Genomic DNA, 8982 nt, shown 5'->3' on the forward strand with positions numbered 1-8982 from the left:
GCAGTGACCAGACTCGGGACTCCATCGTTTCTTTTTGTTGATACTCCCATTGGTGTTTACAGCGGCCCTGTTGACTGCAGCGAGCCATTTCTCACGCCTGCATTTCTCAGATGGTGTAATATAGAAGTGCAGTTCAGAATAACTGTTTTTGTTGGCTGCACAACCCTGAACACAACAACTTTTGGGCATTTTTATGGTGCTTTTGATGTTACCGAAGTCGCTCGAGTTCCCCAAACAAAGATGGTGGCTCGCTTCCGGCTAGGAAGTTCCCGGATGTCCGAATGCGAGAACTGTTGTTATGCCTAAATGAGCAAATGTATTTTCGGATTTAAAGTCATTAAATTGATATTGATTTCAATTTGAAGTCACAATTTTAGTGTACTGAATAAATGCTGTATGCACTCTGTGCCCTTATGATGGAGGCACATGAAAATGTGTCACCTTTGTTTGAACTATCACTGATTTTGATTGGTTCAATGTATTTTTCTGCCCCTCCCCCATCTCCCCCAGATTTCCACCCTCACCATGAATGAGTGTGTCTCGGATAGGTTGAGTTTGCTTGCCACAATGGTTGTTGTGACCACATACCAACCATTATGAGTCATCTCAGTTTTACCATGCAGGCATCCGAGCAAGCCCTAGCTTCATACAGCAATGCAGTTTTTTTTCCAGTGTAAAATTTATCTCATTGGATCTTGCATTTTATTTGCATAAAGTTACTGCATGAAAATTGGAATTATGTAATTTTCAGGCTTTAATCTCATTACCCATTGACATCTCTGAATATACTCCATCAGTGACCTTGACCTCAAAGTCGCAAGGGTCATCTTGCATTTCCAAATAAGTTACATAATATAAATGTGCCCAGATTTTCCATATTCATGGTCGAGATCAAGGTCGAAGGTCACCAAGTGCATTTGTCTCCAGTCGTTTATGTCAGCAAGCCCGGTAGTCAGCTGGAATTGCCTGTACAGTGAAAGAATTGAGGCTGATGGTAAATACCAAAGTCCAAACTATAACTGAAGCTCCAATCCATGAATGTAAGAATAATGTACTCAACAAAAATATAAACGCAACACTTTTGGTTTTGCTCCCATTTTGTATGAGATGAACTCAAAGATCTAAAACTTTTTCCACATACACAATATCACCATTTCCCTCAAATATTGTTCACAAACCAGTCTAAATCTGTGATAGTGAGCACTTCTCCTTTGCTGAGATAATCCATCCCACCTCACAGGTGTGCCATATCAAGATGCTGATTAGACACCATGATTAGTGCACAGGTGTGCCTTAGACTGTCCACAATAAAAGGCCACTCTGAAAGGTGCAGTTTTATCACACAGCACAATGCCACAGATGTCGCAAGATTTGAGGGAGCGTGCAATTGGCATGCTGACAGCAGGAATGTCAACCAGAGCTGTTGCTCGTGTATTGAATGTTCATTTCTCTACCATAAGCCGTCTCCAAAGGCGTTTCAGAGAATTTGGCAGTACATCCAACCAGCATCACAACCGCAGACCACGTGTAACCACACCAGCCCAGGACCTCCACATCCAGCATGTTCACCTCCAAGATCGTCTGAGACCAGCCACTCGGACAGCTGCTGAAACAATCGGTTTGCATAACCAAAGAATTTCTGCACAAACTGTCAGAAACCGTCTCAGGGAAGCTCATCTGCATGCTCGTCATCCTCATCGGGGTCTCGACCTGACTCCAGTTCGTCATCGTAACCGACTTGAGTGGGCAAATGCTCACATTCGCTGGCATTTGGCACGTTGGAGAAGTGTTCTCTTCATGGATGAATCCTGGTTCACACTGTCCAGGGCAGATGGCAGACAGCGTGTGTGGCGTCGTGTGGGTGAGTGGTTTTCTGATGTCATTGTTGTGGATCGAGTGGCCCATGGTGGCGGTGGGGTTATGGTATGGGCAGGCATCTGTTATGGACAAAGAACACAGGTGCATTTTATTGATGGCATGTTGAATGCACAGAGATACCGTGACAAGACCCGGACATGTCACCCATTGAGCATGTTTGGGATGCTCTGGACCGGCGTATACGACAGCATGTACCAGTTCCTGCCAATATCCAGCAACTTCGCACAGCCATTGAAGAGGAGTGGACCAACATTCCACAGGCCACAATTGACAACCTGATCAACACTATGCGAAGGAGATGTGTTGCACTGCATGAGGCAAATGGTGGTCACACCAGATACTGACTGGTATCCCCCCCAATAAAACAAAACTGCACCTTTCAGAGTGGCCTTTTATTGTGGGCAGTCTAAGGCACACCTGTGCACTAATCATGGTGTCTAATCAGCATCTTGATATGGCACACCTGTGAGGTGGGATGGATTATCTCAGCAAAGGAGAAGTGCTCACTATCACAGATTTAGACTGGTTTGTGAACAATATTTGAGGGAAATGGTGATATTGTGTATGTGGAAAAAGTTTTAGATCTTTGAGTTCATCTCATACAAAATGGGAGCAAAACCAAAAGTGTTGCGTTTATATTTTTGTTGAGTGTATAAATGGCAGAGGTGGGATACAGTCACCATTAAGTCACTCTCAAGTCATGAATCAGCAACTCCCAAGTCAAGTCTTGTGACTTGACTTGGGACCAGCTGTTCTCAAAAAATTCCTAATGGTTGTTAAAACAGCAACAAAAGGATGACGCAAATTATTTGCATGTAAAAACCAGGCTGAGATGAACCAAAGAAAGTGAGATTATGCACATGCAAATTTTAACTTTTTTAAACTCGAAAATACACTTATTGCTGTTGTAATTTCACGCACAGACAAAACTAATGTGCGTTTCCTTCAGTGAGAGAGCTCAACTGTCCGTGTGAATGTTCTGTCGAGTTGAGTGTACCGACAATATTGTGCTGTAAATACAGCGTGTACATGCAAATTTTAACTTTTTAAAATTGAAAAGACACTTATTGCTGTCATATTTACATGCAACATCAAAACGTAGGTGGGTTTTCTTTGATGTGGGTCTCCTTCAGCCGCTTGGTCAGTCCATCGCAGAAAGAAATGTGCATGGGCAGTTGCGCGGTAAAGAGGGCACGTCAGTCCCAACAGGGGGATGGGTGAAAAACTAGGTCAAGAGACTTGCACATGTGCAGTTGCGCAGGTGGCTGGTTTCTCGACAGGAATGACATCTCTTCGGGACACCGGATCCGGATTGGCAGATGTTGGAAATCTCTGATTGCTCTTGTTAAGCTCTGTTATCCTGTGCATGCTCTGTAAAAAAGAATTGTGAACGTGTATCTGGAAATATGTACATGACAGATATTTGATTGTTATTTTTTGTTTTTTTCAGTAACAGCCATTGATTACTTCACAAAGTGGCCAGAAGCCGCCCCCTTGGTGGATAAAACAGCAACAGCTGTGGCAAAGTTTCTTCATGGTCTGATCTGCCGTTATGGGTGCCCTGAAATTGAGATATCTGACCAAGGTGGAGAATTTGTAAACCAAGTTCAGGCAGAACTGCACAAGCTAACAGGTGTGGACTATCGTGTCACAAGTGCATATCATCCACAGGTATGTATATCTGTTCACTAATATGGGCACCATTTTATGAAGTGTGAAGGAAGATATGCCAACATGTACATCTATAAAGAGACTATGTTTAAATTTAGGTGAAAATGTCAAGCTGGCTGACGATGAGTATATGAAAAAGGGTTAGAGTAGAACTTTTGAATTGAATGATTTCCTTACATGAAGCCTTTGAGTCAGAAGTTATGTAAAAACAAAAACAACAAAATCCTTTGATGAAGGGGTGCACAGATCATACACAACGGAATGGAGTGCCAGTAGAATCACAAGGATCTGGGGTAGAATGTACATGTACTGTACAATATTAACAAACAATATAGTGGAGCAGATAACTGCAACAATTGTTCATTTCTGGAAACAAGTGCCAAAATTGGCACACATACTACTTAGACATTACTTTTTTGTAAAAGTACGTTTGCCACCTAAATTTTCAATAGGCAGCCAGGTAGGCGTCAATTGAAGAATTACACAGGGGTCAAAATTTAAAATGATCCAATCATACTGAGAACTATATCACATTATTTGTCTGATCACAAAGATTCCAAAAAGGTATAGTTTGGGCTATCTGTGACTGAATGTTATGGAGTTATGGGGTTAAAAACAGCAAGAATGGTGACAAAGGTGAATTTCAATTTAGGCATGGGTCAAAAGTTAAAGTTGCTATAATTTTGCTAAAGTGATGCAAATTATTGGTTGAGTTAATAGGGTTTTAAAAAAGGAATAGTTTGCACCATGTGTCATGCTTAGGTATTGTGTTACAGAGTAACACGTCACATGTCATAGAAACCAATGGACGTTGAAATTGTTTGACCTTTACTTTGGAGACCAAGTATTCAACACAGTCAAAACTATTATTTACTAATCCTATTAGCACACCCAATAATTTACACCACTGTTATTTTACCAAAATTGGAGTAACTTTAACTTTTGACCCCTGTACACACTGAAATTGACCTTGCTCCAATGATTTTTTTTTTTTTGTGATGTGATAACCTATACAAAGTTTAGTGTCCACTCATGATATACAACCCCTGGCAAAAATTATGGAATCACCGGCCTCGGTTGGTTGTTCACAGTCAGCTGTGTCTAAACTCTGGACCAAATACAAACAACATGGGAAGGTTGTTAAAGGCAAACATACTGGTAGACCAAGGAAGACATCAAAGCATCAAGACAGAGAACTTAAAGCAATATGTCTCAAAAATCGAAAATGCACAACAAAACAAATGAGGAACGAATGGGAGGAAACTGGAGTCAACGTCTGTGACCGAACTGTAAGAAACCGCTTAAAGGAAATGGGATTTACATACAGAAAAGCTAAACGAAAGCCATCATTAACACCTAAACAGAAAAAAACAAGGTTACAATGGGCTAAGGAAAAGCAATCGTGGACTGTGGATGACTGGATGAAAGTCATATTCAGTGATGAATCTCGAATCTGCATTGGGCAAGGTGATGATGCTGGAACTTTTGTTTGGTGCCGTTCCAATGAGATTTATAAAGATGACTGCCTGAAGACAACATGTAAATTTCCACAGTCATTGATGATATGGGGCTGCATGTCAGGTAAAGGCACTGGGGAGATGGCTGTCATTACATCATCAATAAATGCACAAGTTTACGTTGATATTTTGGACACTTTTCTTATCCCATCAATTGAAAGGATGTTTGGGGATGATGAAATCATTTTTCAAGATGATAATGCATCTTGCCATAGAGCAAAAACTGTGAAAATATTCCTTGCAAAAAGACACATAGGGTCAATGTCATGGCCTGCAAATAGTCCAGATCTTAATCCAATTGAAAATCTTTGGTGGAAGTTGAAGAAAATGGTCCATAACAAGGCTCCAACCTGCAAAGTTGATCTGGCAACAGCAATCAGAGAAAGTTGGAGCCAGATTGATGAAGAGTACTGTTTGTCACTCATTAAGTCCATGCCTCAGAGACTGCAAGCTGTTATAAAAGCCAGAGGTGGTGCAACAAAATACTATGTGTTGGAGCGTTCTTTTGTTTTTCATGATTCCATAATTTTTTCTTTTTTTCTACAAAATTAAACAACTGAATGAACATCCTCCGAGGCCGGTGATTCCATAATTTTTGCCAGGGGTTGTATGTCTGTGCAAGGATTCTTTAATATGTGTGATTATCATTTCTATGTATGCTGTTAGCCTTTTATGTTTTCTGAGCCTTACGACCTTGACCTTCAGTGGGCTGACAAAGCATTAGCATAAAGCACTAAAATAGGTCTATGGTTATGTCTACAGTTAAATGATTTTTTGTATCGTTTTTATGGTCAAAGAGGGACCAACAATTATTTGTGCTGTACAGACAGCTGCAATATGCAGTACAGTGTGTTTTGCAAGGCTCTTAATGAAGCTCATCATGTCGTAGATAACTACCAGTGTGGTTCAAAGACCAGTCTAAACACGTCAGTGTGGCTGATGGTCAAGCGTCTTTCTTTTATTCAACTTTTTTTTTGGTAGTCCATGACAATCCAGTTATAAGACAGAAAGGTTGAAATATAAACATAACAGACATGGACAGGTTAATATATATTTATAACAAAACATTTCATTTTCGAACTTGTAAATATCATTTATGCTACTTTTGCAGGATAATGGACTAGTAGAGAGACAAAACCACACAACACAGAACAGCTTGCTGAAACTCCTGGAAGGCTCCGAGGATGGGTGGGCAGACCTGCTGGATGGTGTCCTGTTTGCGTACAGAACAGCTGTACATGCTTCAACAGGTATGATTCTTTAGTTTCCTATCAGGTAGATTTGGCAGGCCGTAAGTTTTGACTGTGAGTGCTATGCTATAATCATATCAGCCAGTTTTGAGTACAAGTGTTATACAGTAATCCTATCAGGAAAATTTGACAGGCTGCTAGTTTTGACAGGCTGCTAGTTTTGGAGAACAAAAATCTGCGCGTTCTGTGCAATGCATCCTCAGGCCTGACTTGCATCTCTTTCCATACAAAATTCAGTCTCAGAATGAACTAACTTCCCATCAAATGGCAAGGAGACTTGAATTTGCTCAGTGGTTTTTTGGAAAACTGGAGACAGATGATTTGTTTCTTAGGAAACTTCAGTGAGGAGGTTACATTGATCATAACTCGTAATGTCTACAAAAAGCACAACCTGCTTATTTCATCGTATACCAACAAAACTGTTTAAGGACCTGTGGCCCATTCTAGTGCTGGAAATTATTAATCTCTCATTAACCTCTGGATCTGTTCCTCAATATTTCAGATCTGCAGTGATTAAACCAATTACTAAAGAAATCTGATCTTGATATATTGAAAAACTGTCGGCCGATATCAAATCTATCATGTTGCTCTAAAATTCTGGAAAAGATGGTGTCACAGCAGCTCATGGATCACCTTACTGAGAAAAATCTTTTTGAGCCAATGCAGTCTACTTTTAGAAAATATCATTCCACAGCGACAGTTCTCACTAAAGTGGTGAATGATCTTCTGCTTGCAATGGATTCGGACACCACTACAGTTCTGGTGCTGTTAGATCTCAGTGCTACATTTGATACTGTGGATCATCATACTCAGACTGCAGGCTTACTTGTAGTTCCTAGGGTTTGTAAGAGTAGAATGGGAGGCAGAGCCTTCAGCTTTCAGGCTCCTCTCCTGTGGAACCAGCTCCCAATTCAGATCAGGGAGACAGACACCCTCTCTACTTTTAAGATTAGGCTTAAAACTTTCCTTTTTGCTAAAGCTTATAGTTAGGGCTGGATCAGGTGACCCTGAACCATCCCTTAGTTATGCTGCTATAGACGTAGACTGCTGGGGGGTTCCCATGATGCACTGTTTCTTTCTCTTTTTGCTCTGTATGCACCACTCTGCATTTAATCATTAGTGATCGATCTCTGCTCCCCTCCACAGCATGTCTTTTTCCTGGTTCTCTCCCTCAGCCCCAACCAGTCCCAGCAGAAGACTGCCCCTCCCTGAGCCTGGTTCTGCTGGAGGTTTCTTCCTGTTAAAAGGGAGTTTTTCCTTCCCACTGTAGCCAAGTGCTTGCTCACAGGGGGTCGTTTTGACCGTTGGGGTTTTACATAATTATTGTATGGCCTTGCCTTACAATATAAAGCGCCTTGGGGCAACTGTTTGTTGTGATTTGGCGCTATATAAAAAAATTGATTGATTGATTGATTGATATTCTACTCGATAGGCTGGAGAATCATTTTGGGATTACTGGGAATGCCCTTGCATGGTTGTCGTCATACCTGACCAGTTGTTCTCTCTGTGTTTTGTACAATAACACTACCTCTAACCTTAGTGGCATGAAATTTGGGATTCCGCAGGGGTCTGTCTTAGGCCCCCTTTTTTTCTTCCCTGTGTGCTTGCTCTAGGGGTTGGTGAGGTTAGACCTTGTGTGAAGCGCCTTGAGGCAACTTTGTTGTGATTTGGCGCTATGTAAATGAAAATAAATTGAAATTAAACTGAAATCATGTGGTGTAAAAGATAAATGGTTAAAACATCAAAAAGGAAAGGCTGAACTAAAAACTGTGCATTGGGGAGAAAAATTACATGCTTCGGCCACATGGTCAAGCAGAAAATGTGATGATATTGATTGGTTTCTCTGTACTGTCAAAATACTTTTGGGTACATTTTTTTGAGACACCCTATATACTCGTGTGTGTGTGTGTGTGTGTGTATATATATATATATATATATATATATATATACACTTACATAATATAAAATATACATAACCATGTTTATATAATGTCTTGGCTAAAAATCATCTACTTTTTACCTCACGTTTGCTTCTAAATTGCAATTTCATAAAGCCACAGTTGATGGCAAACTGAAATCTGAGTAGTTTCTTATCATTTCATTTTAATTTCTTCATAGGTTTTACCCCATTCTTTCTCCTCTATGGGCGACAACCATTTATAGGTTAAGATGAAGAACATGAAAAACACAAACGGCTGGTGGCAAACTACGGGAGCATTGGATAGGATCATACACCATGGAGGAAATCAAGAAAAAGGGTGCTTGTAGACTAAAAAACTTAAGTGGCAAGGTCTTGTCAGGTGCAGCAAATGCCTCTCATCTGAAAAGATATAGAGAGGCTGCAGCAGATGATGTCCAGCTCAGCAACAGAGAGGAGCTGAAAACAACATGCAGCAGTGTGGAGGTACCTGATAACCTGGCATAAGGTACCTGGCAAACATTGTTGAGCATTTCCAGCCTGTTCTATTAACGTGAATGTGTTTTGATTTGTATATTGTGCATTTAAAGCAATAAATACTGTTTGAACACATCCAAATGGCTGAAATATGGACCTGTAAAGGACAGCACTACAGGACTGAAAACATTCTGAAAATAACATCTACCTTACAAACACTGATGACCTTTCCAGCGTGTTGTACTAACGTGAATGTATTTTGATTTGTATA

At 40.6% G+C, this 8982-nt stretch overlaps 1 long non-coding RNA gene across 1 annotated transcript; it reads left to right on the plus strand.

Annotated features, from left to right (window-relative positions):
- The first annotated feature begins 3333 nt into the window (after positions 1-3333).
- On the plus strand, positions 3334-8982 carry LOC117526364. Its single transcript, XR_004565272.1, has 3 exons — positions 3334-3549; positions 6178-6316; positions 8435-8982. It is a non-coding gene; the product is annotated as an uncharacterized LOC117526364 (long non-coding RNA).

The sequence above is a fragment of the Thalassophryne amazonica genome, chromosome 15, assembly GCF_902500255.1.
Source record: "Thalassophryne amazonica chromosome 15, fThaAma1.1, whole genome shotgun sequence".
Taxonomy (NCBI): Eukaryota; Metazoa; Chordata; class Actinopteri; order Batrachoidiformes; family Batrachoididae; genus Thalassophryne; species Thalassophryne amazonica.